This window comes from Papilio polytes, unplaced genomic scaffold (genome assembly GCF_000836215.1).
Source record: "Papilio polytes unplaced genomic scaffold, Ppol_1.0 DF821400.1, whole genome shotgun sequence".
Taxonomy (NCBI): domain Eukaryota; kingdom Metazoa; phylum Arthropoda; class Insecta; order Lepidoptera; family Papilionidae; genus Papilio; species Papilio polytes.
Genome location: NW_013527804.1, coordinates 2,516,289 through 2,535,818, shown reverse-complemented (window position 1 = coordinate 2,535,818; position 19,530 = coordinate 2,516,289). Strand labels below are relative to the sequence as shown.

The following is a 19,530-nucleotide window of genomic DNA, read 5'->3' as shown; positions in this document are numbered from 1 at the left end:
TGGGGAAATAAAACAACTGCCAATTTAAATAATGATTCTTAAATCAATTAATATGTATTAAATATTTCTTATAGCCGGTTTCCCGGCTACTTTTAACCATTCGATAGCGTTTTTTGGTTCGATAACTTCATAAAATGCGTTTCCGAACAACGTAACTTGATTTTTACTCCGTTAATATTTAGTTCTACCTAACACAAATGAATCATTAGGTAATGATAAAATAAATCGAAACTTCAGAAACCCAGCATTAGTTGTGCTACCAAAGCTAATTTTATTTAAATTTAGAACACATCTGCGGCTAACATTAACTGATGTTTTTATCTTATTTGAACGTTCGCATTTCTCCCAGACTTGTGTCATTTTAAAATTAAATATGTACCTTATCTTAATCAACTTAAGTCACATTTTGCACTGTACAAGCATTTATTTTACCGATAAAGGAATATAGACTTTGTGCAATTAAGGTTTTGGAATCGAATTTCTTAATTTACAAAAGGTCTTGGCCATTTTTAGTCTTGGAATAGATCCAAATCTTCCGTTCGCGTGCAATATTTCTATCAGTGCTTGAAGGGATTATCTATTGTACTAACAAGTATGCCTTGTGTTTAAAAAATAATGAAATAATATTATTTACTCTTTTTATTATAAGGTGACAAACGACACGCGGCCAGAATTCACATAGACAATCGTACACAGTTGTCTATGGATACAAAATGTTGCGAAATCTAAGATGGATGGATGTTATTGTTTGTAGCCTAAGCTGCTGAACGGATCTCGAATTTAACACAGATGTAGTACATAATCTGGAAGACCACACGCTACTTACTTTTGTTTTTTATTTCCAAGCGGACGTGGTCGCGAAGACTAGTGTTTTATAAATGTAATAAAATGTGTAAATCTTTCTTATCTATGTATAAAATGTTTTTATATTTCCTAGTAATCGTATGAAGATACCAGAGTACCTTTGAATCCCAAAAAAAGCAGGCTTTATGAAATATTTTTGTACACTGTTTTTTTTTTTTTTTTTTGAATGCGATTTAATTTATTTAAATGTTCGATTTGAAATCCGGAAATCATATATCATGTTATGAGAATCCTGATAGCGGTTCATCTTGTTATTAATTCCATTATTTATGAGTGTCAGGATGTTTTAAACGTCTGCGCCGTTTCCTCAATAAAATGTCTCAAGATTTGATCTCAATAACTGTAAATAAATATTTTAAGCGACATTTGAGTACTACTTAATTTTATTTTAATATTCGTATCACATTAACATAAATGCAAAAGTTTAGATGGATGGATGTTTGTTAGAGTTTGTAGTCATAACGGCTGAACGGATTTTGATGAAAGTCGGTATAGATGTATATCATAGTCTGGAAGGACACATAGGCTACCCACTTTTGTTTTTTTTTTCAAATTCCACGGTGATGGAGTCGGCGGCAAAAGCTAGTGTTAAGTATATTTTATTGATTTAAACTATTTGTAGGACTAGTTATTTGTTTATTTTAAATAAAACTTCCTTTTATCTTAGGAAAATAAACCCATAGGCAATAAAATATATCGTCAGCTAATGAAATATGTAAATGAACTAATTCAAATAAATTCGACCACAATTAAAACATTTGCATAAAACATTAAATAATAAATATAATAAAAACACTAATATTATAAATGCGAAAGTTTGTTAGAGTTTGAAGCCTAAACTGCTGATAAACCTCGATGAAATTAAGCATAGATGTAGAGGAGGATAGTCTGGCAGATATATAAGCTGCATAATATAACTTGTTTTTTATTCCACGTGGACAGTCACAGGCGAAAACTAGTTAAAATGTGTACCTAAATGATTTCCTGTCCTTACCACTGTACAAGTAAAACAATTATTTTTCTTTTTATTATCCACACTAATAGAGGAAAGATTTGTATTGAAATAACTCAAAAAGTACTGGACCGATTTCGAAAATTCTTGCACAATTAAAAAGCTATGTTATACACAAAAAACAAAGCAATAAAACATACATACGAGTACAGTAAATAAATGAGATTAAATTGCGTGAATACGTCCCAAGTTAATATTCCGTCGTCAAGTATCCACGGTTCATACGTGAGGCGTTATGTTAATTTACTTCGTTCCGCAATCTTAGGTTACCTTGGAGAACTTAAATGTGTTCAGAAACTTTTGTCATGAATATTACTGAAAGGGATATCAAGATCGTGCACTCTAATTAAAATTTCCTGTCGCAAGTCGTGTTGCTGTTTTTTGATAATATCCCTCCTGAAATTTGTTTACAACTATGTATAATTCCGGTTTCAATCTTATATTATAAATGCAGTGTATGGATGGATGGTTACTCTCTCTCTCTCCCCCCCCCCTCTCTCTCTTCGAATTGTTTTCTCATTCCCGAGGGTCGCGACTATTTCTCGAAAGGTGTTTCTCTACTTTATGCGATTTTTTGATCTTTGTTAGTGGACATCGTCAAAACGGATTAATAAATCTAGAACTAGGCAACTAAGTTTTTAATTCTGCGAACAGGTAGTTGGAAATAAAGCTAATTAACAGACAAAACTAGACGAAAGCTTCATATTCTCTCTCTATCATACTCCTTAAGATCAGCGCGAGATTTTTGTCCACAGAGCGCACGCACTTTTACTACACTGACTCACAACTGTTTAGTTTTGCTTTTATTCCTATAAGCTTATAGTTTAGTTGTGCAACTAAACAGTTGAATTGGCTGCGAAACAATCGACAATCGGACAAAAGTTGTGCGCCCGCTCTAAGTCTTCCGTCATCTCAGTCATCACTCCCTTTATGATGTCACCTTTCACGCATCCGTCTAAAAGCTAGTTAAAGACAGTAAATTATTTAAACTGTGTCCCATTTACAAATGTCGCTGACTTTTGTTTACCTGACCGACATTCATCGGGCTTCCGACAGAAATGTGGGATAGACGATGATTTCATTAGCACGCAAGGTAAGTTTTCAATTCTAAACTGCACCTAGTCATTAATTTGTGATACAAACGGTCACTTATTATCATACTAATGTTACTAAATGTGAAAGTTTAGATGGATGGATGTTTGTTAGAGTTTGTAGGCTGAACGGCTGAACAGATTCAGTGGTAGTGCCCGCTTTAACACCTTAGCACGAATAGGCCGGCACGGCCGGTGTAATACCACGACCACACAGAAGACAGGCGTGAAATGGAAGCAATTTCGTGTTTCGTCTGATGAGTGTGGTGCAGGAGGCCTAATTTTAGTCCCTTTCTCTTTACCGCCCTTTTCTCACAAGAAGAGGATGGGAAGAGGAAGTGGATTTGACGGTGGAGGATATGCATAGGAAGGGGAAATATCCTCTTTATGTGCGTCTCCTCCTCCGTCGGATAAGGGTAGGCAACGCATCTGCAATTGCGGATGTCTATGGGCAGCGGTCGCTTCGCCATTTTGGTGGATTGAGGTGGCCGCTTGCTCGTTTGCCACCTTATGTTATAAAAAAAAAAGATTTTGAAGAAAATTTGGTGTAGATGTAGAGTATAGTCAGTAAGAACACACAGGCTACTTCCGTTTTTTTTTTAATTACACGCGGACGGAGTCGCGGGCGAAAACTAGTTTAATATAAATACGAAAGTTTAGATGGATAGATGGATGTTTGTAGCCTTACTAGCTGAACGGATGTCGATGAAATTTGGTATAGATGTAGAGGATAGTCTGGAAAAACACATAGGCTACTTTACACTTTTTTTTAATTCCGCGCGAACGGAGTCGCGGGCGAACGCTAGTTGTTTATATGAAGACAGAGAGTGCGCACCCATTTAATTATCGCACGACCGTTGTGCGATTGTCGATTGTTTCGCTGTCCATATAACTATTTAGTTGCAAAACTATAAATCGAATAGTGTGGGCACCATATAGGGTTACAAGAATAACTCGAGACTAAACGGTCGTGCGATAGTTTTATTTTAGTTGTGCGGACGCACTTAATATTAAATCTAAGAGACTACATAACCATCGAAAGTCTTTGTAAGGCAGAATCCCAATATAATATAATATAGGTAGTATAAACAGTGAAGTTAGAGGCTTAGTGTTAACATGTATGACTTAGTTTATCGTTATTCCGCCAGAGGTCAGTGTAGTCGCATACCAAGTTAACTTCTCAGATTACTTGATAATACTTGAGTTAAGCTATAAATGTTATTGCATTGGTTATTAAATCTTTCATTGCGGTTGCTTACTTAGATTTCTCTTATTTCAAACTAGCGATCCGGTCCAGCTTTGTCTGAGCACAAAAATATCTCTCGTATCCTGTCATGTATCTATACTAATATTATAAAGACGAAAGATTTGTATTTTTGTATGTATTGAAATAACTCAAACACTACTAGGCCAATTTCAAAAAATTAAAAAGCTACCTTATCTGTGAGTAGAGGCTATTTTTTTTTTCATTTCGCGAGCTATAGTGTAAAATATCGCCTACTAGCTTTCGCCCGCGACTCCGTCCGCATGGAATTAAAAAAAACAAAAATGCGTATGTGTTCTTCAAGGCTATACTCTACATCTATACCAAATTTCATCGAAATCCGTTGAGCCGTTTAGGCTATAAACTCTAACAAACATCCATCCATCTAAACTTTCCCATTTATAATATTAGTATGATATTACTCAATCATTAGTTTTCTAATGGCGAAAGAATTTGAATTAAAAAATTAAGGATGCAAACATTCTACTGTTTCGTGTTTACGAAAAGCCGAAGAGAATAAAAGGAACATGTGAATTTATAAAAAATGCAAGCTTAATGGAATTTAAATCAAACGATTTGCATAACAAAGTTCCTTAAACCTTTGTGTGCTGATTGCTTTAATTTGTATAAATATTTATTACTACTACTAGTAGTCACTGTATTACTACTACTAGTCAGCCATATGACGCCCACTGAGCATAGGCCTCCCCCAACGATCGCCACGATGACCCTGTGCCTCCCGCATCCAGGATACTCCCGCAACCTTGCGGTCCATCTTGCGGGAGGCCTACCCACGCTGCTTCGACCTGTCCGTGGCCGCCATTCCAGGACTTTGCGGTCCCATCGGCCGTCTGTTGTGCGTGCGATATGGTCACTTTACTATTGCATTGCAATGCCAATGACAAAACTCTAAAATACTTCATACGTAATTTAAAAAAAAAAAGTATATTTTTTGTTTTAATTTTTATGGTACAAACTTGTGTCGTATTGATAAATTTAATGTTTTAAGAACGCATAGGGATCAATAGTACGACTTTTATATCTATAGAAGTATTAGCTAAAACCTGTGACTTCGTCTGCGTGGAGTTAAAATTAAAATTAGTTGTGTTCTTCCAGACTATGCTTTACATCTATTCCTAATTTCATCCAGCTCTGAATAGATAGACGGCAAATTCAGACAAATATCCATCTATTTTCATTTTCGCAATTCTAGTATTAGTAAGAAAAAATAATTTTTAGACAAAAACCTTCACTAACAGTTTTAGACCATGCTATCAAAATTTCATTAAAATATGCCCAGCATTTTAGATAGTATTTTATGCGGGCGCACACACAACTGTTGTGCGATTGTCTATTGTTTCGCAACCAATTCAACTGTTTACTTGCACAACTCAAAATCGTATAGTATAGGCACCTCCATATAAGCTCGTAGGAATCAAAGCGAGACTAAATAGTTGTGGAATAGGCAGAGGTGTACGCACGCTAAATATTTCAATCTATAGGTTGCCGCTACTAAATTACTCGCGGCAATTAACACTATAATTACAGATCTAAAGGGATTAATGTAACTGATCTAATCTACTAAAGATCGAGATTATAATCAGTAGTTAGTTAAATTAGAAAGTGTGATTTGTAAAGCCTTACTATGCGTTTCGAATTAAGTAGACGAGTATAAGCGCCTGTCCCACCGAAATGTTTGTCTGATAACAATCCAACGTGTAAAATGTGTGATGGAAATATCGGATTTTGTTACCTTATCTGACAGTGACGTTTTGAAGCTATCAGCCAGTGGTGGGACAGGCCTTAAATTTCTTGATTTTAGTTTAGTTAAAAAAAAAAAACAAAGACGAAGACATCCTTCTTTTGGGAAGTCGGTCAAAAAAATCAGGTAAAAATAGCGCCTTTTAATTATAAAGTTGGCAGGAAAAAACATGTTCTTTAGATTTTTCTATGAATAATATACTATATACGAGTATTGTGATATATAATATATTGTTCGATTTGAATAATATATTGTGATAATATTTAAAAAGAAGATTTATTTACAGTTCATGTCCTACCTAAGAATGTCAGGTAAATTATGTACATATGAAATTCAAATGTCACATTGATACGGCGGGATGCGAACTCAAGACCTGTAGATTACAAGTCTAGTATGCCCTTTAGCCACCGACGCTCTTTCTCTAATATACAACACAAATTGTAGGCATCAAGAAGTGAAAATAATTTTAATTTCCGCCAACTTTATCAATATAACATTACAGTTTGGTCACATTTAAGTGAGAACATGACCATGTAGTCTCGGTAAGTAAAGGTAATGTGGAAATAAAATAGGTTCCAATATAAACAGAGGGCGGTGATTGGTGCGTTGGAGCAGGTGCGTCGCGCGGATATGGACCGTTTCACATCTCGTGAATGTTATACAGGATGTTTCGAAAGTCTAATGTTGGTTATAGTGAGGTTTGTATTAATATTGTTTGTTTTTTTCAATGATTATGATAATGCTTATTAATAAAAGTGTCAAGTTCTTTTACAATAAAAAAATATAATCGAATTTGAAAAACATTCTTTCAATTACCCGTGACTTGATTTAATTTTAAATCCATTTCATTAAATTAATCATTAAAAATTAGATAAAAATCGGTTTTGTTCTAAAAATTAAAAAATTATTAGAGATTTTCTGCAAAGTACATCTAGTACAACTTTTCTCTTTAGAACAATGAATTGTTTTTTTTTTTTCATGGTATAAAATAGAAAACATACTAAAGAAAAAACACCATGTATAACACCGCAGCTCTTGCGTCTATCGATAATTGATAAGGGCGTCTCGCTCGCACTCCGGTTTGTTGACCTTAACGAAAAAACTTTCGTAACATCAACCACTTTAGTTAGACCTATACTTACAAACATAACACTAGCAACGCAGATTCTTTTATTAATTCGGTTATAAAGCATGTGACCAATAAAGTTGGACCTCTAATGTTTTTGTGTAAATTATAGGTGCAATTTTGGTAAGAGATGGAAGAAGAAACATCTTTTTTACATTTTTTTAATATGATTTTTAAATTACTAGTCACTTAAATATATTTAAATTATGATATTAAAAAATTTGTTCTTTGGAAAATAATCCTCAGTCATTCAATAATCAATTGTTATGCCAAGTTACGGTCATTTCACAATAAATACCATAAACAATTATTGAACAAACGGACATTGACTAACAACAAAAAGAACTGTTTAATCGATCTATTAAAAACCGTTAACTCATAGACGTCACGGAATCGAATTTGAAACGCATACAGCCTTACAAATAAACGCAGTTTAAAGTTAAACTTAGGAATAAACTGAGTATAAGCAAATATTAGTACAAATTTTGTACAAATAGTGTTATGATCATAACAAGAAGACATAATTTTTTACTTTGACAAACATTAGGTTACTTTAAAATATGCAAAAACCAACTGTCATATTAAAATTATTTTTTTAATTTCAAACGTAACCAAAAACAATTGACAACAGCATACAGAACAACTAAGTAAACCTCTTAAACCAAGTAGGAGTATGTATGCAAATTGTCACGTTGTATGTCTATCTCTTTTTCTCTTATTAAGAGTGAGAGAGACGGAAATATATTTGACAAATGTTTCGGCTTTGAATCTAACAGAAGGTTTAAGACGTAGAATTATAAGGAACGTGATACTTATCGCCAATGTTATACCGGGAAGGTAAGTCAGCATTTCATGGGAGGTCCCTTCATATGTGACATCATCTATCTACGAGTATACTATTATAATAAAGCGTAAACACACACTTCTTTGTTGCCTAAGATGTCAGCAATTACAGAATATTTTTAAATAATTACTCTTTTTTAATAAAAAGCCTTACATTTACGACATGCTTTTGGCTACATTTTTAAACTTAAGGGCAAATAAATTGGAAAAATCATGCGTGAAAAAGACCATAAACTACAAGCTGCCAACATTAAGAAAGCAAGATTATTATGGTAACGGTAATTTTGACATTTGCAATTGAGAATTTGACAAATGTAAACAACAAAATAAAGTTTAAAAAGATGAATAACACATTAAGAAATTAAAGATATTCATAAGTTGAATTTCTTTTAATAAATCGTTTAACTTAAAAATTTTACATAATGTTACTCAGCAATGTTATTATGAACTTTTTGATCGCACACGAGAACAAACTCGAAGCTTGCTATTGCCTTTTTTAGAAGTTTAAACGCCTTTTTTAACAATGCCCGTTAACAGACAAGAATTCCTTTAGTAGTAAAACTGGAATTTTGTTTATTTTAAACGATGTGTTTATGTTTCGTTGTTTTATAAGTTCAAAATAGTATACTAGTTTTATTAACTAATGCTTTTATATTCTACAACAAAAAAAACGTGGAAGTTTGAGGGTAGCCCCAGTAGAGAAGGTAAGGAGTAAAAGGTTAGCATGGAGGCATGTTATGTGGAGGGATGAATCGCATACAAGGAGGACGTTAGTTATGAATGTGGAACACCGGTAAAGGTAGACCTAGAAAGATATGGACGGATTGCGTAAAAGGTGACATAATCAAAAAGAGAGATTCCTGAGATGACGTATGATAGAGTTATGTGGAGGACAGAAACCTGTTGCGCCATACAGGAGTAGGATAAGGAGGAAGATGATGATGCTTTTATATTCTACAAAGTTGAACAATTCAGATATGACTGATAGAGATGTATAGAGGAGCAGCACATACTGCAACACAAAGAGACAAGGGCAATTTGATAACTATTGAATATAAAGGGCCTTACCTTAAAAACCTTAAACAGTATTAACTGATAGACATCCTCATTCCAAGAAGAACTACATGTTGCTGTTTTCAAACGAAACAATCGTTAAAAAACATAACGTCAACATAAAAATAAAGACACTTTAGTTATTTAACCGTCGGGCAATATTTAAACGTCATAACTCAAAGTGATATTTTAAAAGGCCGTTTTGTAAAGGTGTTCCTGTTTCAAGCAATTATTATATTTTTTGCCAATTTTTATCTCATTTAAACTCATTGCGAAAACGATGTAATTTTAGTAAACAGTTGTACAAAAGGTTTAACATTTAACATAAACGTTTTTACCTTGATTCCAATTATTAAAATCGACTTTAAATGTTATTCTTGCCTTTCGTAACTATATAAATAACTAAATGAAAATTTACGTAGCAACCGACTTCAAAAAAGGGGTTTGTTAAGTTTTTAGTTTTTTTTTCTTTATGTTGATTAACTTTTATGTTGCCTTGACCATAATTAAATAAATCTTGCTTATTATAAATGCGAAAGTTTAGATGGATATTTGTTAGTTTGTAGCCTATACGGCTGAATGGATTTCGATGAAATTTGGTATAGATGTAGAGGATGGTCTGAAGAACACATATGCTACTTCACTTTTGTTTTTTTAATTCCACGCGGACGGAGTCGCAGGCAAAAGCTAGAGATTAATAAATCTTACTTATTATAAATGCGAAGTTTAGAAGGATAGATGGATGTTTGTTAAAGTTTGTAGCCTAAACGGCTAAACGGATTTCGATGAAATTTGGTATAGGTGTAGAGGATAGTCTGGAAGAACACATAGGCTACTTAATTTTTTTTTAATTTACGCAGACGGAGTCGCAGGCAAAAGCTAGAAATTAATAAATCTTACTTATTATAAATGCGAAAGTTTAGAGGGATGTTTGTTAAAGTTTGTAGCCTAAACGGCTGAACGGATTTCGATGAACGGGCGAATGCTAGTAAAAATAATCATTAAAAACCCCAATTAGTTGAAGATAATAAAGCTTCCACATCAAAATACTTAAACGAGTCACACGTGTAATCACATCCAAATTCGTATCTTATTAATTAATATAATTGCATCCCAATTGAGTGCTTTCGAAAAGTATTTATGGAGAAAAATTATTTATTTATTAGATATTGTCGGTACATAATTTCTGTAGATAAAATTTAATAGGACAAGATGAGATCTAGTTAAGGGACTAGTCTGTAAGAACGAGTTATCGGAATAATTATTTATAATTATATGTAATTATTGGTAAAACGTTCTCACACAGGTTTAAATACATGTTCTGAAGATGTAAAGATGTCATAGTTAATTTGACAATTTAGTGGACAAAGTAGCGGAACGAAAGTACAACTGCAGCTATCAGAGTATATTAAAGGAATTAAAAAAACAACGTAACTTGATTTTTACTCCCTTGCAATTGACCTAAACTTTCAATAATGAATCAGGTAACGATAAAATAAATGGAAACATCAGAAACCTAGCATAATAACGACCTACAAATACAAATCTACACTACGACATCAAGTACAAGTTACATATAGTTTTAGTAAAGACTAGCTGGTCCCGTGCGACTTCATTCGCATATAGTTATGAAAATTTTATTTTGTTGTTTACATGTGTCGAATTATCAATTGCAAATGTCAAAGTGACACGACATTATGACAAACCATGGCAATCTTGCTTCCTTGATGTTGGCAGCAACTTATGGTCTCTTTCCCACATTAAGGTTTTTATCCAAAATATTTACCCCCTAAGTTTTTTAACGTGAAATTATATTGCCTAAAGCGTGACTTAAGCGTAGGGCTTTTTATTAAAAAAATAATTATTCAAAAATATGCTGTAATTGCTGACATCTTAGGCAACAAAGTGTGTGTTAACGCTTTATTATAATAGTATAGATTTTAACAAATACCAAATTCCAAAAAGTTCTATTATTCTTTACTAATACTTAATACTGGAGACCATGAAAAATAACGTACTTATCAAGAGTAATGCGTTCAATAAACGTACTAACTAGTCTCGGCAGGAAGTATAACATTCGTGTGGTTAAGTAACAGTAAAGCGGGCTCAGTTAACTGTCGTATACGGAAATGCGTAGTTAGGAATGGTCATAGGAATCTTACTAATGTTATAAATGCAAAAGTTTAGATGGATGTTTGTTAGAGTTCGACTAAACTGCTGAATGGATCTTGCTGCAATTTGTCATTGTTGTAGAACATAGAATAGACGAAGATATGGTTATGTTTTTTTAATTCCGCGAATGGACAGTCGGCGTGGCGTAATACACCCAGTATTTAATACTTTGTAAATTACTAGCTGTTGCTCACGACTACGTCTGTGTGAAATTAAATAGTAATAAAAAATATAACCTATATTACTGATAAGATAGCTATTAAACGATGTAAGAATTTAGGAAATCGGTCCAGTAGGTTTTAAGTTATTTCAATATATAAAAAACAAACTTTTCTTTTTATCATACAAGTATAGATTTTCCATACAACGTTACATTTAATGTTGTTCATTCTAAACTAGCTTTCGTAGGCGACTCCGTTTTACGTAGTTTTAAAAAATTTATAGCCTATGTGATCTATCAGACTATGTTCTACACCTATACCATTTGATCGGGATCACAGTAGGCTACAAACTCTAACAAGCATCTGTCCATCTATTCATCCAAACTTTCGAATTTATAACATTAGTTAGATAACTATTATTAGCATAATGTTTTGATATTTGAATACGTGCCGTATCAATCTACACGCTGCACAAAATACAGGTGCACAATGTAGTGGGCCATATCAAATTCCAATGCAACTGATTCAAGCGAGTATAGCGAAATATTAAATCGTGTGCGGTATATTGGATTCCGATTCACAAGTCCCCGAGGTGACAGTCAAAGGGATATTACATTACTGGCTGGATGCGTTACCAATAACATCTGTATGATTTTTTTTTATAAAAGAGAAGGGAGTGAGTTGCAGGAACACTAAAGTGCTCATCGACGCCCGTTGATGGCAACATCAAAGGAAATGACGTTGCGTTGACGGCTTTCTGAAAAATAAGCTCGCTTCTTGAAGGAATTTTCTTCGTCGTGATCCACATATCGGCGAAGAAATTTAAAGATATGTGTGAAGTCAATCCGCAGTCGGCCAGCATGGTGGAATATGCTTTACCCCTAATTTAGGATAAGCCCCTGAGTGCGGACGTATAGTAAGCTGGTGAAGATGATGACTTCTTGGAGGACTTAAATGCTTTCTAAAGTTTCCATTTATTTTATCACTAGCTTAACCCTACATTTCCGTCCGCGTGTAATAAAACAAAAGTAAGTAGCCTATGTGTTTTTCCAGACTGTCCACTACATATATACCAAATTTCATCGAGATACTATCAGCCGTTTAGGCTACAAACTCTACCAAACATCCATTCATTCTTCCATCTAAACTTTCGCATTTATAAAATTAAGATTACCTATGCTAGATTGCTGAAGTTTCTATGTAGGTCATCATCACCAGCTCACTACATGTCCCCACCGAGGGGCTCGGAGCCTACCCTAATAAGGGGTGACAATGTTGACCCAGTTGCGGGTTGATAGACTTTACGCATATCTTTGAATTTCCTCGCCGATATGTGCAGGTTGCATCACGATGTTTTCCTACACCGTAAGAACGTCGGGTAAATTATATACATATGGAAATTCGAAAAATCTAAAATCACATTGGTACGGCGGGATTCGAACCCAAAACCTGTAGATTACAAGTCAAGTTTTTAAACCACTGAGCCACCGACGCTCTATGTAGTTAGCTTAATTTAACATTGCCTAGTGATTTAGTGTCAGGTTAAACAAAATTTTAACTTAGTAAATGTCAAGTTAACAAGTTAAAAAAATATTTAAAACTAAACAGTTAAATCTAAAATCCTAACCTTAACCATCTCTACCGTAATTACACTCCTAATACTGTTTTACTCTGCTTTGTGTCTGTACCTTCATTCACATTCTGCTTACGAAAGCTGTGATTACTACGTGCTCCAACTAGATAACACAAAATTGTCACACATATGCTCCGTACGAGTCTTTCCTTGTAAGAAAGAGGTAAGAATTATATAACAGTTATCGTGCATTTTATCTATATCTATAGCTGTCTCTGTTATTTTTTAAGAGAGTAAAAGGGATAGCAATTACATATACTAATGTTATGAAAAGGAATGATTTGTATTTTTGTATGTATTGAAATAACTCAAAAACTATAAGTCCGATTTCAAAAATTCTTTCACCGTTAAAAAGCTAGGCTATTAGTGAGTGACATAGGCTATATTTTTATTACTTTTTTATTGGACTAGAACTTGATAAATGTTTGTTAATAAGTAACTGCAGAACCCATTATAAAATCTCGATGAACTTGCTACATATGGAGAACATAGTCTGGAAGAATGCATACGTTACTTACTTTTCTCAAATTCTGTCCAGACGGAGTCACAGGCAATAGATAGTATTGTAATGAATTACGAGTGAGACACACATGAACAAAACTTGATGATTCCGAAGTAGATATTTCTATGATTATAACGTTAATATATAACGGAATGTTTAGATATATCTCATAAAAGCGGTCGCCCATGACTTTGTCTGCGCAGGATAAAAAGCCTATACCATTCCTGCAAAAATCAGCTACCACCAGTAAAAGTCCCGTCAAAATCGGTTCATCTGTTTCGGAGTTTACCCGAAACAAACACAGATTTGGGTACAAACAGACACAAAAAATTGGATTCCCATTATGAACAACGCTTTATTATTTTACTGTTGTTTTTTTAATACTATACACAACCTAAAATCATGTGACAATTTCTTTTTTTTCTAAAATATGCACCAACAATATTTTCTTCAAAAATATTTCAACAACTCAAAGGTTTTAAAACTATGCTATTCATACTCAAACCAACGACAGAAATATGAAACTAAATTCTTGTTAAAAGTTCTTTGAAAAATTCCATTCTTAGCAAAAGATTCTTTGTTAAAAACATAAAGCATAACGCCGAACATTTAAAAGTCGTCCTTTTTGAAATTCAAAAACGCATTTTAGTTGCAGAGAAAATCCCGTCTCAAAGAACAAAGGTGAACGATGAAAGTTTCATATGAACAGATGTCAATATATTTATGTAGAGTTTAAATTTCAATAGAATTGACATATCTTCTTCCTACTAATAATATAAACTAGCTTTCACCCGCCACTCCGTCCGCCTATGTGTTCTTCTAGACTATCGTCTACTTCTATGCCAAATTTCATCAACATCCGTTTAGCCGTTTAGGCTACAAACTCTAACAAACATCCATCCATCCATCCATCTATCCATCTAAACTTTCGCATTTATAACATTAGTAAGAAGTAAGAAGTAAGAAGTACGAAGTAAGAAGTAAGAAGTGAGAAGTAAGCATAGATAGATAAGATGGGAAAGTTTGTATGGTTGGATGGATGCTAAGAGGGAACTCCAGAACGACTCAACGGATATATAAAAAATTGGCATAGATTTAAAAAATAGTCTGGAAGAACACATACCCTACTTGTTAAGAGTTTTTTATCTGCGTGAACAAAAGCTGGTCTTCTATACTTTTGTTATAAAGAGGAAAAGATTTGTATTAAAATAACTCAAAAATTACTGGTCTTTCAAAAATTCTTTCGCCATTAGAAAGTTACGTTATATCTACTCTGCACAAAGGCTATATTTTAAAATTGCACGTGGACGAACTAGCGAGCAGAAGATCTATTATAAAACAAATCGTTCCAGGAAATCTAATAACATTAAATTCGACTTTGTAGCTTAATAAATAAATAACAACAGTAGATGGTTGATTCCCATACTTTTTTTCTCAGACTACCTTCTTTTTTATAGAGCAACTAAGATTGGACTTGATTTAAATAGATAATATCTCTGTCGAGTTGACTTCGATACAAGTTCGAGCATTCATGTGGTATTTATTGGTTACCTTTGATTATAGAGAAACGGACTAGGCAAACAGTAGCCGTTGTATAAATAACATCATCACGAAGAGTAAGGAACAAACGACAATCAGATATACAAGAACACTTTTGAATAAAATATTGCAAACTGTTGTGCGATTGTCGATTGTTTCGCTACTATCAGTTCTGTCAGTAAATATATAAAATGTACATAAAAGAAGCTAGCGAATTACATTATTAAGTTTTGATAAAGCCCACCGGGACAGATAACTTGTATAGCCTTAAGCAAAAGTAACAAATGCATTATGTAACAAAGCACAGAGTTTTTATTGTCTTTGTCAACCGAATTTTATTGGCAAAAGATTTGAGCCCACGGCTAGCAAAATCGTTTCCTTTGTGACTTAACAGTTGCCTGACTAGAAACTAGAGGGCGCTACAAGGATATTGTACATTTTGCGTTTACTCTTTTATAAATGTTCATGACATAATTTCAAATAGCATTCTTATAAAATACTGTTCTTAATAAAACAACGAAATAACATTTATTACTACCAGAAATCTAATCATACAATGAAGATAGGTAATTTTTGGGCTAGTTTATATTTTGATTAAAAGAAATATAAAACACTAGCTTCGGCCCGTGACACCGTCCGCGTGAAATATAAAAAGCAAGTAGCCCATATGATATTCTAGACTATCCTCTACATCTATGTCAAATTTCATCAAGATCCGTTCAGCGGTTTAGTTAAAAACTCAACAAACATCTAACCACCAAACCTTCGCATTTATAATATTCATAAGATAGTAAGACTAGCGATACATCTCCGCTTTATCTATACATATAATAAAATTGGAGTGTCTCTTTGTGATATCAAAAGAAAAATTTCAGATTTCGGGAAGATGATGTATTTGCGTTGCTAATAACGAAAATCACATTTAAAAAAATTGTCTGTCTGTTTATCAGTCTGTCTGCAAGCCGCGTTTGTTCCGGGTAATCTCCGAAACGACTGGGCCGATTTCGACAGGAATTTCACTTTTTTATCTTAATATTGCGTGGACGAAGTTGCGGGCAACAGCTAGTCTTTAATAATTTTAAATTAAACGAAGCTATCTACTTCACAACATGTATAGATATAAACTTGCCAGATGTATTCTAGAAGACATAATAAACAAAAAGTATATTAAAATTTGTGGGTCAAGTGTCCATAAAAAGGCAATCGGAAGTTTATTCAGATCTTAAAAAGACCATAAAAATGCCAGCAACCGCCAGTTGGACGATCCATTTTAAATTTTTAATATAGTAACAATCAATAAAGATTTCTAGACGCTTATTGTGGTCGCAAAGGGTGGCCAATCATCCCTGTAGGCACTTATAAAACAACTAGCTGTTCCCGTGCGGCTTCATCCGCATTGAATTATGAAAATTTTATTTTATTGTTTACATTTGTTAAATTATCAATAGCAAATGTCAAAATGATATGACATGATGACAACCTTGCTCCCTTGATGTTGGCAGCAACTTATGGACTCTTTCGCACATTAGGCTTTTTATCCAAAATATTTACCCCAAAAGTTTAATGGCGTGAAAATATATAGCCTAAAGCGTGATGTAAGTGTAGGGCTTTTTATTAAAAAAAGAATTATTCAAAAATATGTTGTATTGGCTGACATCTTAGGCAACAAAGAAGTGTGTGTTTACGCTTTATTATAATAGTATAGATGAAGCCATAAACCGACAAAGAAAGAGACAAGACTTTAATCTATTGAGATTATATTTATATTATCTTGAAATACTGATGTCAAACAAAGGCGCTTCATTATATATTAAATTGCTTTTTACTTTAATAAACACACCCGGCTTCTCTCAGGTAGATAAAATAACATCATTCAAGGTTGCTGCCTGATAAAAGATCTGTCTATTTGTGTGGGATTTTTTCAAATACGTTCAAAATTTTTTAAGTTAATTGGATACAATCTTTTCCCTTTGTAATGTATTGTCAAGGGAAGGTGTTATTGCTCAACCCCAAGTAGAAATCTACGAAATGTATAAAAAAAATTACTTCAACTACTACGCATCTACAATTGCGTATGTCTATCTCTGACCTTGACGTCGCGACTGAAAAAAGCTTGTAAAATAATTCCTCAGTAAGTGCGTAATCAGTTCTGGATAAAGCCGACCTTGTTAATGCCAAGCGAGAAACACCTACCCATTCACCACTGTTATATTTTTTCCGGGCGTTATTTTTTTTAACCGTCAACCGGTTTGGATCCCAACACTCCTGGGAATCTTTTGAACAGGTGATACGCTACTGAACAAGGTTTTTTCCCTTTTTCGACCTTTTTTAGACTTTTTTATTAGAAATGGAGAACTATAACGAATTGGTTTGTATTTGACGTGTTTAATTGTGTAGTGAAAGCAAGAAAGTTAATGAAGAATTACTGTTCTATCTTACAGTACTCAGAGTACCTTAAGTTTTCTTATAATCCCTTAGTTTTACTTCTGTGGCAGTAACATTTTTGTAACTATACTTTCGACTTAATTAGACCAATACGTCATGAAGTGAAGTTATAACTTAGGAGCGCACACCTTTGACTAAACTATCGCACAACTGTTTCGTCTCGCTTTGATTTATATAAGCATATATGGAGGTGCACACACTACTCGATTTTAATGCAATTAAACAGTTGAATTGGCTGTGAAACAATTGAAAATCGCACAACTGTTGTGCGATAGTTTTGTCAAAGGTGTGCGCCCGCTTTAAGTCTTCGTCATTTTATATGACGGAAGACACTAAAGGATTTATGAATAAGAATTTGTGTAACTACTAGCTGCTTTCCAATGTTGTAATATGAAATATTAAAAATTGGCAACATTTTGACTATTTTCTCAGTAAATAAATTTGAAAATTATACAAGAAATCAAATAACCAACAAAATCTTACTTCATACTATTATAAATACAAACATATGGATGGATGTATAGATGCTTATTACTAAAATCTGCAAAACGGCCACATTTAAGACAGTAAAACATAGTCCTAAAGAACTGAGCTACTGACAAAGATTTTAAAACCACGCAAAGTCGCGGGCAATAACTAAATAACCTTGGTTTCAATAGTCATTCCCATTTCGTGTGTCACTGCTTAACTACTTAGGAAACCTTTTTATTATTCAGTAGTTCTTAGAAATGTGAATATTAAAACAGAAACACATAATTATAATGCGTCGTATAGAGAAACGAATGTTCATTCAAACAAATATAATGAATGAAGTCAGGAAAAAAACAAAAAAAAAGTTCACAAAATAATAGAGTAATCAAAAGTCATAGAGTATAAATTTTACATGTTTTAGGACTTAAATATCTTACAATGGAATTTAATTAAAAATAATCAACATTAAAAGTAATAAAAAAGCCGCTTATTTTCTTCATAAGATTATTTACTTTACAGAAAAAAAACATTATAAATAGTAGTATATGTTTTATAACCTGCATTATATTATGTAGTTTAATAAAAAAATACGAAAAGTAATAAAAAAAGGTTTTAAGCATTACATTATAACTTAAAAATATTTCTTTTAATAACGTATGTATGGGTAAAATATTTGTAATATAGTATTGTTAAAGCAATTCAAAAGGCAATATTCACTATTTTTTTTAAACTTACCTATTTTATTGTAATCCAAAATAAACTTCGTTATCACTAAATATGTTACAGCACAAAAAGTTAGCACTATATAAGTTCCTAGAATATCAAACAGTAAAAACTTTATGTTTTTAAGTCACAATTAATGTTTGTTATTTATGTTTGTCTAATTAAACACGCGATGTCTCGTTTAAAATTGGAAACGCGACGAACGTCTGTCAACCGCAACGCCCGGGCAGACACTGGCTGAAAACCTTTTCCCGCCCTTGGCTATAGAGTAGGCGTTAGTTTTGCAGACGTGAATTTTAAAAGTTTAAAATTCGAACGTAATAAAACCTCTTTTCGTAGAATCTGTTGAAGCCAGATTATCTTACTAAATACACTAATACTATAAATGCGAAAGTTAAGATGGATGGATGGATGTTTGTTAGTTTGTAGCCTAAACGGCCGAACGGATTTCGATGAAATTTGGCATAGATGTAGAGGATAGTCTGGAAGAACACACACGCTACTCATTTTTGTTTTTGTTCTTTTAATTCCACGCGGACGGAGTCGCGGGCGATAGCCATTTATAATAAAAACGTTGTAAATGTTACTGATCTTTGTGGGATGATAATGAATGTTTTGGACATGACAGAGGGAAGACGATGAAATAAAGAGAATGGGAACTCCACACGAAGTCGGGGCGCATCACTAGCACTGATGTATTTCAAATATTACCACCAGTAAATGCAAGAAGTAGGTTGAGTTTTCATAACATTCGGTTAGCTAATTGAATTATGCTTTTTCATTTTATACTCTGTATAAAATTACATTCATAAATTCCAACTACTTTTAATGAAATTATTTTCGTCTACATCCGAAATGCTTTTAAGTTC

General features: G+C 33.3%; 1 protein-coding gene across 1 annotated transcript in view; it reads right to left on the bottom strand.

Annotated features, from left to right (window-relative positions):
* LOC106108774 (irregular chiasm C-roughest protein-like) overlaps positions 1–18,885 on the bottom strand; it is a 67,819-nt gene extending 48,934 nt beyond the window's left edge. Inside the window, exon 1 of the mRNA XM_013290035.1 lies at positions 18,674–18,885. The gene's annotated coding sequence lies outside the window, so the exon portion shown is untranslated. The remainder of the gene's footprint in view (positions 1–18,673) is intronic.
* Positions 18,886–19,530: the final 645 nt, after the last annotated feature.